At 29.7% G+C, this 16,061-nt stretch overlaps 1 long non-coding RNA gene across 1 annotated transcript; it reads right to left on the minus strand.

Annotated features, from left to right (window-relative positions):
• Positions 1-4,905: 4,905 nt before the first annotated feature.
• On the minus strand, positions 4,906-6,195 carry LOC124899427. Its single transcript, XR_007056902.1, has 2 exons — positions 6,072-6,195; positions 4,906-5,414 (listed from the first exon to the last, which is right to left on the minus strand). It is a non-coding gene; the product is annotated as an uncharacterized LOC124899427 (long non-coding RNA).
• Positions 6,196-16,061: the final 9,866 nt, after the last annotated feature.

Consider the following 16,061-nt stretch of genomic DNA (forward strand, 5'->3'; position numbering starts at 1 on the left):
AGTCACATAGAAAAGGGTAGAACCTGGATCAAGCAAACAATATATATCACAAGAGAAAAGTTGTAATGTACCAGTAACTACATCAGGCGATGCCTCGAATTGCTGATGAGATACTAAAGCATACAACCTGTTACGACTAGCACTAGAACCAGGAGCAGTAACAGAAGCAGATGCCACACCACCAGGTGTAGGAACAGAAGATGAAGCCACCAGAATCTTATTCGCCCTCATAGAAACCTTGTTAGATGGACAATTCCTGAGATGATGTCCTACTTGGCCATACTTGAAGCACTTATCCTTTCCCTCCTTACAAAATCCCCGATAAGGACAACCATAAAACTGACAAGAAGGACACGAAGAAATAGATAGTCCTTCACTTACCTGAGACTAGGTTCCCTGAACCCGACAATTATCACCACCATGATGACGCCTGTCACCCAACTGCTGGGGGTAAAGAGCACTGGCAGTAGAGAAAGAATCAGAACTTCCCTACTTTTTTTCTGCCACTTCCCATCGTCTTGACCACCCTTAGACTGGGAACTTACCTAATAAAAAAACCTACCCTACTTACCCTGCCTATTTCCATATTCAGCCTGTCTTCTCTTTTCATCCTCAACCTGCTGTATATGGACATTCAGCCTCGACATGTCCATATCCTTCATGAGTAAAATAGGCTTGCTCTCCAAAATTATATCTTTGTTTATACCAGAAGTGAACTTCTTCATTCTCAACCTCGTATTAGCCACCAAATTAGGAGCATACCTTGACAACTAATGGAACTTCAAAGAATACTCTTTCACAGATATTTTCCCATGCCTGAGGTTCACAAACTCCTCCATCTTAGCTTCCCTCAACTCTTGAGGAAAGAACAGACCATAAAGGTATTAGAAAAGGCCTCCCACAAACCATCATTTTTTATCTAACCTTTATCTTTGTCCCACTCCTCAAACCATAAATAAGCAACCTCTTTGAGCTAATAAGTTGGAAAGTTTACTCCTTCCACATTATTACTCGAAAGATCTTCTCCATCTCAACAAAAAAGCCCTGTGAGTCTTTCTCTACCTTTACTCCTATAAAAATTAGAGAATTTATCTTCATAAAATATGCAAGCCTAGCGGCCTCAGCAGGCACAACTTTAGCCATACCCCACTCGAAATGAGTAGCAACTAATTGGGCAATAGCATGCATAGACTAATGAAACTTTGCATTCATCATATTGCCCTGAGGGACCTGAGGAGAAGTAGAAGAAATAGAAGAAACTCTGGTACAATTAAGAATCGGACCCATGAGATCGAAGATAAACCCTGGGAGTAGAATGTGCTCCCTCAACGTTACTTCTAGATAGGGTACAAGAATTTTCTTGTGTTCCAGATCTAGGAGGAATGATCTGAAAGATAAACAAACAAAGATTACAGGATATTCCAAGACTGAGAAGTCAAGCTTGAAGAAAGAATACCAAGAAAGTAAAACATTCCTAAATGTCTTGTAGCCTCTTCGTCATAAGTGTGGCGCACTACACACTCCTAAAAGAGACTCTACTCGACACGGCTTTGTGGACTCCCAATTGACCATAAACCTATCTCTGATACTGACTTGACATAGCCTAAACTAGGGATATGTCGTAATGGACATCCCAAGTCTAATCAGGATCGGGGACCTCCTTCTTAACCTAACCCAACCACCTTATACAGCCTTTGATGAGATAAATTTTGAGCGTATAATAAGATTACATAATGCTGTCATGAAGACTCTAGGATAGGGTCACAATCATAACTAACCCAACCGATTCTAACCATACCAAACCAACCATCCATTCCATACCAAACCATTTAGAAAATATCAAACAATATGATAATCAAACCCACAAGTTTATATGATGGAATGGTGAGAAATTATGTCCAATGATGCCAGCCTCCCAGATTATTCCAATGCTAAGGCCGAGACAAATACCGATCCCACCCATACCAACCCCCAGAAGTACCACAAAGCCTCTATCCAAAGAAATACAAATATTCTATTGGGACATACCCCCAACCATGGCCAAAACCAATATCCAAAAAAAGAGAAAAATGTCTAAGAATGTCCAATATGAAATGATGCCTTCCGAAAGGATGGAAGCTCACCACTTCAGTCCAATAAGCTATCCCCGAATCAAGTACTATGAAGGAGCATTCAAATGGCTAGTTTCTACTTAAAGTGGGTATACAACCTTTAGTAGATAGGTTAGTGGGTGAACACTAGCATGAAACTCGATATAAGGATAACGTAATGTCAGTTATCAAAATCAAGTGAAACCATCCAATGCAAACAACCATACATATATATAAGTGTTTGGAAATAGGACCAGGTTTAACATGCCATTTAAAACCTTTACTTGGGTTGTGTAGCTTAGTTGCCCTACTACCCACGGTCCATATGGGTTCAGCTCTCCCTGCTAAAAAGGTCCCAGTGCGTGTTGCCGCAGGACCAGGAAATATCCCTGGGCTGACTAGTATATCCCTCTAATATAAATATGACACTCGTACGTGGCAATCGAAGACCCCGCGTATCAACAAATATGAGTCTCCAGTTTTGGTCCTTCCGGGACCACTACCTTCCACGCTTAGCTTACACTTCACTCCATTAATGCCTAATTAAAACCAATAACAAATAATCCAATTATCCATTTATTAACCTAGGCTATTCAATAAACCAATGGTATCGTAATACCACTATAATTGCTAGCATTATCCATAACCAAACTATTAAGATTAAGGGGACATTCAAGTTCCTTATTATTAACCATATTAAACCTCTTGGGAGACTACCACGTTCTCCACAAGCATAACCAATTAGCCCTTAAACTTTGTAAACCATTGAAAAACATTTAAGGTTTCATATATAAGCCGAAAACAAGCAAGAGTTCCATTAAATAAGTCAATGCAATGAACATATCTTTATAAGCATTTTATCAAACACCTTGGGGGCATAATATAACCAAAACCAAATTCCATTACCATTAAACCATTACTATGCAATTCAATTATCCAAAACCACCGTTAATATATAGAAAATATAATTAAAACCATAGGAAATCATAACCAAGCATTTAACATCAAAACCCCCAAAACAATAGTTGAAAGACTTAATCATGAAAGAGAAAATCCATGAAATCAATCATGTAACCATGAGTTTAATTGAAATTATAACTAGGGAAGAGAATCATGCCTTAAACCAAGAAGATTGATGGAAAGAATTCACCAAGACAACCCCCAAAGTAATCCCTTAATTGAAACCCTAACACTTTGCTCCAAAAGCTTTGAGGGAATTATGATATGTTTAGGAAGAGTTTCTAACTGTTTAAGAGTAAAATAATAGGGCAAATAACCTCCTAAGTGTATTAGAAGTCCTGGGTCGTTATTAGGGTAAGTAGAAAAATATCCAAAATACCCCCACTTAAATCCCATAAAAACCCGACACAGGGCAGCGAATGACCTTCTTACAAGTCGTAACCTCCCTTACAGTTGATACCCACCTGATCATAAACAAGCCTCAACCATGGATTAGACACTTTCCAGTATACGACTCATCCACCTAAGTCGTAACCTCAGCATATGATCCGTACACATGATCCATATCCCTGACAGAATGTAACACCAGGAGGATCAAACACTGTCCACCTTACGATACTAGTTATACGACTCGTACCCAGCCATACAACACTCACTCCTAAGTCATATCCATTCCTGTGACAAAAACCATCCCACCAACTAACACTAGTCAACTTACGAGAGGTTTTCACCACTTGTACCCCAGCATAGTCTCATACCATGAGTCGTATTGGGTCCGACGAATGAGATTCTAGGAAATTTTCTAAGGGCTTAAACCTGGGATGCTTTGGTTCTTCTATGGAGATTCTGTATATAATAGTCAAGATCTTGGAAACTGATTGGTCCAGAAAGTCTATAATCACTAATTACTAAGATCCATTTTTCCCTAGTCTCACGGGGTGGCCTATAACAAAATGTATCTGACAGCACTAGAAGAACAATAGCCAAGTTTATTCTCTGTTTGAGAAGACAAGGTATTATTCATTGGTCAATGTAACAAAACTTAGGTTTAGGAACATTTCACTAATAATTTTAAAACTGTATAAATTAGTCTCTTTTATCAAAAAAAAAAAGAAGCTTTATAGTAACAGTTTTTCCTCCTCAATGAGCATTCCTATTGTATGTTTTAAGATTTTTTTTTTCAAATTTGAAATACAAAATACCCAATATAATCCCACAAGTGGAGAATCCGAGGAGGATAGAGTGTTTGGAGACCTTAAAATACAATATTTGAAAAGATGAAACTAATTTGACTATTATATGGACCAAATAGATTTGACTAAAAAGATACTTATTATATGGACCAGATTAATTTGGCTAAAAAGAGGATTAGTACATTTTAATTGATTATATTTTGAATTTGCAGGGTGCAGACATTGGCATTTTTTTACATAGGATGGTAATCTATGTATGTACATTGGCGTTTTTTGACATAGGAAGGGAAGGGATCTGTGTTTCCCTTATCTGATACTTCTTAGGCTCCTTACATTGGTTGACTAGAATACAAGGCAACTTCAAACTGATGTTGGACCATTGTTTTAGTTAAATCAATATAAAACAAGTGAACTCTTCAAGCTTCTAGCTCTTTTGCCTCGAAGAACCCTTGAGCCTGCAGGTTTCATGACTTCAAATAGGTATATCATTGAACAAAATGGTATATATATTCGTTACTTTATTCCCTAATTAGATTATTTTTGTGTTTCCTTATTTTAAATGCTGAAAATACTTATGGAAGGAGTGCAATTCAGTATCTTATCTATTCCTTAGCCTCGTGGAGATAGAGAGGTTGTTTCCGAAAAACTAAATTTGAAAGAAATGAAATGAAAAAAAAAATATTCCATAAAAATATGTAACATAATTGACATTTGACATGGTAACTTTACAAGTAGCTTATTTTTTCTAGTGACAGGTTTGAGGATGTCCAGAATCACATCATAATGCCTTCAATAGTTCATCAGAAACATTATTTCCAAGTGCAAAAGAAAAACTAAATATAGTTTCCACTAAAGTATTCAACTCAAGCTTAATTAAAGAAATATAAACCTAAGAAACATAATGCCAGCAATGGTGAGAACTTGGTAGCTTTGATTACATATAAGTGCCTTTTGGGACCAAGTGGACGTTGAAATGTTATTTTATAATCTAATAAGATCATCATCATGTGTCGCAGCTTTTACTATGATTGCAGCACCTGGTAATCAAGCCTACACTTGAACTACTCCTGCAACAAGTTATAACAAAGATGACAGGAAAAAACCCATCACTATTAGCCCTCCATATTAGAGTATCATCCTAATGCTCCGTCGAATTCACATCTTTAAGTTTCTGCAGAAAGAATCAATCTCTGTAATTTTCCAGTCTACAAGCATTCAATGACCCATTTTCCAGTCTATTAACTCGTCTCATTTGATGTTAACCGCATTCAATAAATCTCTCAAAGTGTCCATGTTCACCGTTTAGCCTTCAAATTGTTTATTTGGACCAAGACATTTTCCCACAGAATCAACAACAAACCCCTAAATTTGGACCTAAAGATGATTCTTTAGAAACTTCAATGTTCCGATGGATCCAAAAATAGCACCCAGTCTATTATAATTTTTTAGAACAAGAAAATGATTTTTCTGAACAAGAAAATAAGTAATTGAAAGGGAGAAGAAACATACATGGATTTGATGATACTTCATTAAGATTTTTTTATAGAAAGAGACAGTGAGAGAGATGCGTGAGTTTTTCTGGGGTTTCCTAAATACTCCATGGATCGGGTTGGGTCTAGGTCGGTGTGGGATCTAATTTGGTAATTTAATTATTTAGGTTTAAAAAAATTAAAAAATTGGTTAGTCATTAGGATTTGGACATGTGTTCCTCTGTTAGAGTAAGGGGTATATACAGTCCTAAACTTTAACTGCAAGTATATATATATACGTAAAGTATAACAAATGGTATATATGTATCATTTATCATAATTTTGGGATATATACGTACCTTTTTCATTCTATGTATGCATCTTGATTTTTGGAGATGATAAAAGTGTTGTGGTTTTGTCAAGCAATAAAGATAGAAAAGGAAGAGGTGGAGGAACGTTAGAAGAAGATTAGGCTTTTATTTAGAATTGAATTTTCAAGTTAGCAAATCAAAATAATTTTATGTGAGTTATTAATGCGACGAGGCAATTGATAGTATTGAGGGGTAAAAGCGAGTCAATTAACTAACCGGGGAAAATTACATGGGAGGTGACAAAAAAGTCTTTTAATTAAAAATGGTGACAACTTTGACAAGCTAAGGTCAAAGCTTAATTTAAATTGTGATTAAATTAATTAGGTTATAAAGTGTAATTTTTAAAATTTTTAAATTTTTTAAAAAGTCTTCCAACTCCAAATTTCAAATTTTAGAGTTTCCCCCCTTTTCTTATCTTTTAATCTTTCTTCTTTTTCTTTCTCCTCATCTTCTTCTTCTTATTTTTTTCTCTCTATAGATTTTTCTCTTCTTCCATCTTCTCTTCTTCTTTTTCTTTCTCTTTTCATTTCGTTAAACCTTTTTAAATTTTCATGGACTATTTTTATAAAAAAAAAAAAAATTGAAAAGTTTGAGAAGAAATTTTTTGATTTATTATAAAATTCAATGAAGAAATAATTTAGAAAATTCAGCAACTACGAGAATTGCTTCAGCAACTACGAGAGTTGGTTCAGCAAATTCAAGAGTTGGTTCAGCAACTACGGTAATTGCTGCAATAACTACTATCAGTTGTTGTGTTACAACAACTATCGAAGTTGCTGCAGCAACTGTCAAAGTTGCCGTAGGGATCGTTGTGTAAATATGGGAAAGGGATCTTTGTGTAAATAATAAAATTGGAGGGTTTTAAAATTAGTCATTACTACTAATCTTAAAATTGTCATCTCTACTCAATATTTAAGACTTGTGTTACTCTTTTATAGTTTTAAAATTTTTTTGTCCCCCTTAATTAATTTGCCCAACTAATCGTAAGGGTATGTTTAGCCTAAAATCTAACGAAGAGTATAGTTGATCTATTTTCAATAGTTAAGAGATATTTTTTTCTCTTTACCCTGACTTTTCTAGAGTGAGTTTTCTTATAATATTGAAAATTCATTTCTCTCATCTTGTGACTAGCATAGAAAAAATTCACATTCCATTATTAGTTTTGAAAATTATCTTATATGTATTTTCTAGATTGTTTATTATAAGTTTTAACAGTATTATTTTATAATTTTGATTATATTTTTAATTACAAGTGATAGCAGATTTGATAAATTATACTATTAATTTTATTTTTTATTATTTTAATTTTTTGTTAATGTGTAGATATTCATTAAAAGAGTAAAAAGTGGGTATTTGATTTCGTTTCAATCTAATCTTTCTCCTCTTTTTACTCCTTTGTTTCTCTACTTTTTTTTAATTTCATCGTTTTTATTTCTCTCTCTACTTCTCTCCATATTTCCTCTACATCTTTTTTCTTTTTTAAGAATATACAAGTCAAGTGTAATCTCTATCAGATTTTTGAGTTTTGTGATTTTTAATAGATTTGTTATTTTTATATCTTGTATGTTTGGCTTCATTTGCATTGGGGTTTTGGTATCAAACTGGATTTCTATTACATACGGTATAACATACTCATTTTCAGTAGTTATCAACATTTATTTATATATATGTATATGTCAAATCGTTGTTTTGGCTCCTTAATATTCTTTTTCCGTAATGGATGACCAATTCAGATATATGCACGAAATGACCACATGTCAAGTACAGTTGTTATCCTATCCATATTGAAATACTCTCTCCGTTTCAAAATAAGTGAATTGTTGGGGTATTTATTGGTGTTTCAAAATAAGTGAATCATTGAATTTTTTTTTCAAATTTACCCTTATGATTTGACAACCAATTAAATTTTAAAAAGGTATTACAAGGTCAATTTTTTCTTTTTTGGGGGTAAAAATGAAAAGTTGTGTTAAATTTATGTCTTTAATGTCTTTTCCTTAATCTGTGTGCCAAAATCCAATAATTCATTTATTATGAAACGGGTGGAGTATAATTTTGATGCCAATAGGTTCCTAACACCTGATTTTCACTTGAGATTTTGGGATTTTAGGCTGTATATGTTTTTTTAAGATTCAAAGGTCTAAATCTGAATGCATATTTGAATGATTAAGATGTTGTCTCTAGATTTGAAAAATGAATGATTAAGACTGTTTGTTTTTCAACATTTGAATGTACAAAAAAAAATTATTTGTGTATATAATAAAATAAAAAACACAATTCAAATAAAAAACTAATTATATATCAGAAAATTATGTAATTTAATACAATAAAATTATTATTTGATTGAAAAAAATATTTATGTTTGTTAGTGGTAGTGGAGATGGTTTATAATGGTGGTTGCAGTGACAATGATTTATGTTAGTGATTAGTAATGTTGGTGGTAATAGTTGTGATGGTTGGTATTATAGTGACTGTTATGATGGTGGCGTTTGATAGTGGTGGTGGTGTTTGTGATGTAACGTTGCTTGATGTTAGTAGTTGGAGGTGTTGATTGTAAAGGCTAAAAAATGAATGCATGATGGTTTGACAATGTGTTGGTGCTAGTTGGAGATGTTGTTAGTTGTGATGGTGGAGCTGGTTGTTATTAGAGATAAATTATAGCGATGGTGATGGTTGAAGTAATAGTAGAGGTGGCGTTACTAGTGACAATAATAGTGACGGCGAAAGAATGTGCGGAGGTTGTAATGTATTAGTGGTAGTTAGTGGTGATGCTACTTATGATAGATGAGCTGGTCGATAGTAGGGATTGACCGGTAGCGGTTGATGATAGTGGTGTTGTTGACGACAGTGCTAGCGGTAAATATAATTAGAGTAATAGAGGTAGTAGGTGTGGTAGCGGTTGACAATAGTGGTTAGTAGCGATATTTGTTATCGATGGTGGTTGTGATGGTGGAGGTGGTTAGTGGTGGTGGGTGGTGATTGACAATGGTGGCAGAGGTAGTTAGTAGTGGTGATTGATGATTATGAATAGAGTGACGGTGAATATTATCCAACACCAAAATTCCTCTTTAGACCTATTAAGATTTAATTCTAGATCTGAATGATTAAGACCTATTCAGACTTATTAAGAGTTGAAATCTTAATAAAAAATAAATGCACTTAACGGTCTAAAATCTGAATCATTCAGATTCAGACCTCCATTAATTGCAAACAAATGAGCCTTTAGTCTTATATCATCTACAATTGTATCGAAATTTCTTTGTCAATTCTATATACATTTTTTTTCATTTTTGCTTTTCAACAGATGATGTCCTCTGTCAACTATCTGATTTTTGACGTAGATAGCGGTAGTGTAGTATTAAAATTTATTTTTTATGTATGAAAATGATAAATCACATAGAATTCACATAGTAGATAAACTTATCTGTATAAAATCAATCTATATACACATTTTATATACAAAAAAGTATATGCAAAAGATAAACCGATTTATATACTCAAATAAGGTGCATGAAAATGATAAATCAAGTTACATAAGTGTATGAAATCAACATTTAGTGTATAAAAATGGAAAAATCATATGGAGTCCACAAAATAGCTTAACTTATTAGTATGAAACCAATTTGTATATACATTTCATATCCAAAAATGGTGTATATAAAGGTATATGAAAATCGTAAATCAATCAGTTTATATATACAAGTATTCTAAATGAAAATGGTGAATCATATGGAGTCCACCAATATTATAAAAAAAACATCAGTCATTTTATTATGGAACAACAATCTACTACAATCTAAATGAGTAATCTATATTTTAATGAAAAAAATTCGATGAATAAGATCAACAATTTGAGAGAATTTAAGTTGTTTTTCGATCGTAATTCTAATGTGGCCGACATAGATAAAGTAAAATTCGAATGTGGAAGAAGAAGAATTTGTTTAATTGTGAAACAGTACGAAGATGAAGAAGAAGAATATGTTTTAATTGTGGAAGAGTAGAATAAGGAAGTAACTAATCTGAGAGAAATATGAGATAATTGATATCTTCTTTTTAAAAATAATAATTTATTCTTTTTTTGTATTTAACAGTTTTGAGACAAATATGAGGGTGATTGATATTCTATTTTTTTGTTTAGAAAATATTATTTAATTATCTTTTGTTAAAAAAAAGTTATTATTAGTTGCAATCTAAAGAGTATTACAATGACTTGCATATATTATTACAATGATGTTTATCACAATATAAATGTAGTTCATAAACTTAACTTCTACTCTTAAATGTTATTCATAATTCAATGTATAAAAGATCATCATAAATAAATATTACAAAAAAGGAATAGCGTGAAAGCTCAATAATCTTTATTAAAAATTCATTATTTGCTTAAAAGATTAATTATTCATATAAAAGAGGAAATTTAAACAAAAAATAACATTTTTAACTTAATACTTTAAATTACAATTTAAAAATATAAGATTTTATTTCATTTACTTCATCACTCATTCACCCTAAATCTTTAAAATTGTTCTAATCAAAGTGTAACTTTCATGGTCGTGTTCTATAAACACTTGTTTTTCCGTTTCCTTTTTTGGTTAGTAAATACATGATCTACAATACGAGAAACCATTACATATATTGGGAAATGAAATGAACGAATTCACAAATCCACAAAACCTGGAAAAGTTGATTGCATTTATTTGTTTGGTGTATCCAAAATTACTTCGATTGTTCAACTATGATATCAATTTCCTCCTCGGGCTCTCTTTCTTTGGTAAATCAATTGTCTTAATTATGATAAAGAGGAAACTAATAAAATTTCCTTAAATAGTTTTTTTTTTTTGGTATCTTATGAATATCAGATTCTTTTCTTTAAATAAGTTGTAAAGCAATAGGTATAGGCACAGGCAACATCTCGATATCAAAATCATCTAACTCTAATATTTTCAATCAAAATATTCAACAAACCATATAAATAAACCCATAACTTTAACTATTGAGAAACGATAATAGCTTTCGATAGCTATTGCGAAAAATAAATAAACAACAATAATAATAATAATATTTCTTATTATCAGTAGTATCAACAAGTAACAATAATAACAACAACAACAACAATAATAATAAAAATAGTAATGATAATGATAATAATAATCATAATGATAAGGAATTTTAAGTAATATATAAAATACTTGAGTCGTGCTAGGCACTGTCCTAAGAAACTATTTCTGCAATGTGAAATATTTTTTCAGGATTAAACAAGTACTTTCCTAATTAATTAGAGTATATTCAAAATTAAATAAATCTTCCCTAATTAATCAGAGGATATAGGAATCAACAAAATTAATAATAAACCAACAAGTTTTAACTTATAGGATAAATAATAAAATTATTATATATAAAAAAAAAATAAGTAAAGTAAGAATTAGGCAGAGAGAAGAAAGAAATATAGAAGTAATTAGTAATTATTCAGAATATATAAGTCTAAATAAAACAAAAGAAAACCCACAAAAATTAGTCTACTTAATTACAATAATATCTAGTATTGAATCAAAATTAATAACACATTTAAAATCTAGAAGAATGAAACACATACCACCTAATTATGATAAAATTAGATTTAGATATCCGCCAAGATATTATAAATATAATTTAAAATGAATAAAGTGCAACAATACAAAGAACTAAAACAAATTATTTCTGAAAACCGTAAAGAATTAAAAATAAGAATAAAAAGACTACATTATAACATATTTGCCGGAATTAGTAAAAACTCAATAAATACGCAAAAAGATGAAATATCAAAATTAGAATCACAAATAGATAGTTTAGAATATATATACCAACATGAACTATTCACAATAAAATGAATAAAGAAGAATTTATAATAGATGAAAAAATATATGAAAACTACGAAGGATCAAAAATAAAAATAGTATTTTCTAATCTAGGACGAAGATATAAGAGAATAGGTGAACATTTATATCTAATGTTAGAAAAAGAAGAATTAAAATTAGAAGATAAATTGACAGCAATGGTAAGAATAGAAAAAAAAGATGAAGAGATAGATAGGAAAAAGGAAATAGAAAAAATAAAACAACAAACTACGGAAGAAATACGAAAAATAGAAGAAACTAAAAATAGTAGGATTGCTGAATTAGAAAAAGAACTACAAATATTAAAAGAGCTGTATGAACAAAGACAAAAAGAAAAAGAAGAAAAAGATAGAGAACAGAAATTACTGAACGACATAAATCAATTTAAGGAAAAATTAGAAATAAAAAATGAAGAATTAGAAATAAATAATATAGATATTGAAGAGACAGATAATTATGAGTCCGAAGATAGTGAAACATATATAGAAATATTAACAAATACAAAAAATTTAGAAATCAATGAAGAGCAAAAAGAAATTAATGAGGAAAATTTAGAAAATACCCACACAGAAATAAATACTCTTGATAAAAAAGAAAATGAAAATATAATATCTAAAACAACAGAAATAAGAAAACCTATATATTATAAGAATAAGTTTTAAAAATATAATGAATATGACAAATGGATACCAAAACAAATAATTAATAAAAATTATAACTTTTTACACCTAGACTGTGAATAGATACAGAAAAAATAATACAATTATGGATAGGATATATGACAAAACAATTATTAGATAATAATATAAATATAACAGATGCACCGGAATATATAGAAAAAACGCTAATAGGATCAGTAAAATTATGGTTTTCAAATTTAACTGAAAATAGCAAAAAAGTATTAAAGAACTAATAAACCTATAGAAGGAACATCATCGACAACAACTAAACTAACACCTATAGAATTATTAAAAAAATATGAAACAGCTATAAAAGATGAATTTGGTAGTACGACAACAATAGAAGAAGAACAAGATGAAGAAAAAGATACAAATAGGAATTTAATGTTAAAACTAGCAATATGTAATATGTATTATATAGATGAATATACTTGCGCATTTAAAGAATATTATTACAAAGGAGCATATAGTATAGAAGAAAGTAAAGAAATAAGAAAATTATATTTTAATAAATTACCCGAGCCATTTAGTTAGAAAATAATAAAAAGTTGGGAAGACGCAAAAATAGTAGATACGTTAGGAGCAAGAATAAAATTTTTACAATAATGGTATAGAAACTTATGTGAAAAATATAGAGAAGAATTAAAAATGGAAAAAACATTAATAAGAAATTTAGCATGTTGCAAAAATAAAATAGCACCCCAATTTGGATGCGAAGAAAGATATTATAAGAAAAGAAAAAGACATAAGAAATATAAGAAATATAAAAGATCAAAATATAAATATAAGAAACCAAGAAAAAGATATTATGTAAAAAATTATAAATACAAAAGACCATATAGAAAGAAGAAATCTATAAAAGAATGTACTTGTTATAACTGTGGAAAGTTAGGACATTTAGCTAGAGATTGTAAATTACCTAAAAATCCAAAAAATAAACAAATATTAGAAATAAAAATAGATAATACAGAATATATGCAGATATATTATATAGATTATGAATTAGAAAGTGAGGATAGTATATATGAAATTTCAGAAAACGAAACAGATAATGAAATAGAGAGTGAAATAGATGAACCAAATGACTGAAGAAGATATAAAAATAATAACAAAGGAAGAATATTTAAATGATGAAGGAACGGAACAAAAAATAATATTTGATAGTAACATATTTGATGAAATAAAAGGAAAAGAATTAGATTTAAGTGTAGAGAAAATATTTAAAATACCAACAATAAAAAATATTTTTACTAGGAAAAAGGATGAATATTATGTAGTATGCCGAAAAGAACATGTAATAGACTGCAGATATGCAAAAGGCAAAGCTAGTATACCACTAGTAACAAAAAGAATAATTAATAAAGAGATAAATGATATAAAAAGTAAAGGAGATCCAATAAAATATGTACACCTTGGAGGTACAGAGATATTAATAAAAGCATGTTTTAGAGAAGGAATAGATACACCAATAGAATTATATTTAACAGATGATAGAATTATAAAACCTATAGAAAAAAGCATAATAACTGCCGTAAAAGGAAATCTAATATATCAAAAATTTAAATTTATAATAAGTGCAAATTATTCAGTAGCAGTAACAGATAGAAATATAGATAAAGCACTAGTATTATATTGAAAAATATCAGGAATAGAATTAACCCCAGGAAGTAAAATATTTACAGCAAGATGCAAAAATCTATATATATTAACAACAAAACATAAAATAACAGGAAAAAATAAGATTAACAAAATACAAATAGAAAGCCCATTCGAACAAATTGTAAAAACAATAAATTATAATGATTATACCTATAGAGACATAGATACAGAAGAAAATTTAGAAATAATAAATGATAGAATAAGTACAACGAAAAGAATAGCTAATGAAAAACCAGAATCATCAAGCTCATAAAAAAGAACAAGTTATGAAACAAATTCAATAAGTAATTTAAACCAATATTACATAACAGGAAAAATAAATGAAAAAGAATATTTAATACTTTTGAATACAGGACAAGAAGAAAATTATATAGCAAAATATCTAGTAAAAAATGAAGAAATAAAGACTGATAATGATACGTGCCCAGATCTACCAAGAAGTTTAATAAATAATAAAAATATAGTAGAAAAAGAAATAATAATAGGAGTTAGAAAAATAAAAATAGAATTCGAAGTAAAGGAAGAAATGCAAAAAGCAGATATAATATTAGGAATAAAATGGTTAGAACAAGTAAAACCATATAATATAGAACATACACAATTAACCTTAACATATAACAAAGAAAAGTTATTCTTAAAAAGAGCCTTAACATGAAATGAAGATATATGTATTAATGAAGATAGTAGTAGAAGGATATTACAGTAGATATTATACGCCTATGATAGATACAGGAGCAGAAGCTAATTTATGTAGATATAATTGCTTACCAGAAAGAAAATGGGATAAATTAAAAACACCAATAATAGTTAAAGGATTTAATAATGAAGGAAGCCTAATTACTTATAAAGCTAGGAATGTAAAAATACACGTATGGGATAAGATATTAGCAATAGAAGAAATTTATAATTATGAATTAACATCAAAAGATATACTTTTAGGAATGTCATTCTTAGATAAATTATACCCACATATAATAACCAAAACAGACTGGTGGTTTACAACACCATGCAAACAAAAAGTAAGAGCAAAAAGAGTTAATAATAAAATAAGAAAGAAAACTGATTGGATAAAAGGAAGTGAAAAAATTACACAAAAGTTAGAAAATATAAAAAATACTGAAGATACAATAGAACTAGTAGTATTTTCGATAAATAAAACAGAAATAACTATATTTTCAATAAATAAAATAGAAATAATTCAGAAAAAATTAGAACAATTATATAGTGAAGATCCATTAAAAGGATGGGAAAAACATAAAACTACTATAAAAATTGAATTAATAGATAAAAATAGCATAATAACCCAAAAACCATTAACATATAATTTTGACGATTTAAAAGAATTTAAAATGCATATAGATGAATTATTAGAAAAACAATATATACAAATTAGTAATAGTAAACATAATAGTCCAGCATTTATAGTAAATAAACGTAGTGAACAAAAAAGAGGAAAAAGTAGGATGGTTATTGACTATAGAAATTTAAATGCAAAAACTATAACATATAATTATCCAATACCAAATAAGATATTAAAAATAAGACAAATACAAGGATATAATTATTTTAGCAAATTCGATTGTAAATCAGGATTTTACCACCTAAAGCTAGAAGAAGAATCTAAAGAATTAACCGCATTTATGGTACCACAAGGATTTTTTGAATGGAACGTGTTACCATTTGGATATAAAAATGCACCAGGTAGATATCAACATTTTATGGACAATTATTTTAAACAATTATCTAATTGTATAGTATACATAGATGAT

Source organism: Capsicum annuum, chromosome 6, assembly GCF_002878395.1.
Source record: "Capsicum annuum cultivar UCD-10X-F1 chromosome 6, UCD10Xv1.1, whole genome shotgun sequence".
Classification (NCBI taxonomy): Eukaryota; Viridiplantae; Streptophyta; class Magnoliopsida; order Solanales; family Solanaceae; genus Capsicum; species Capsicum annuum.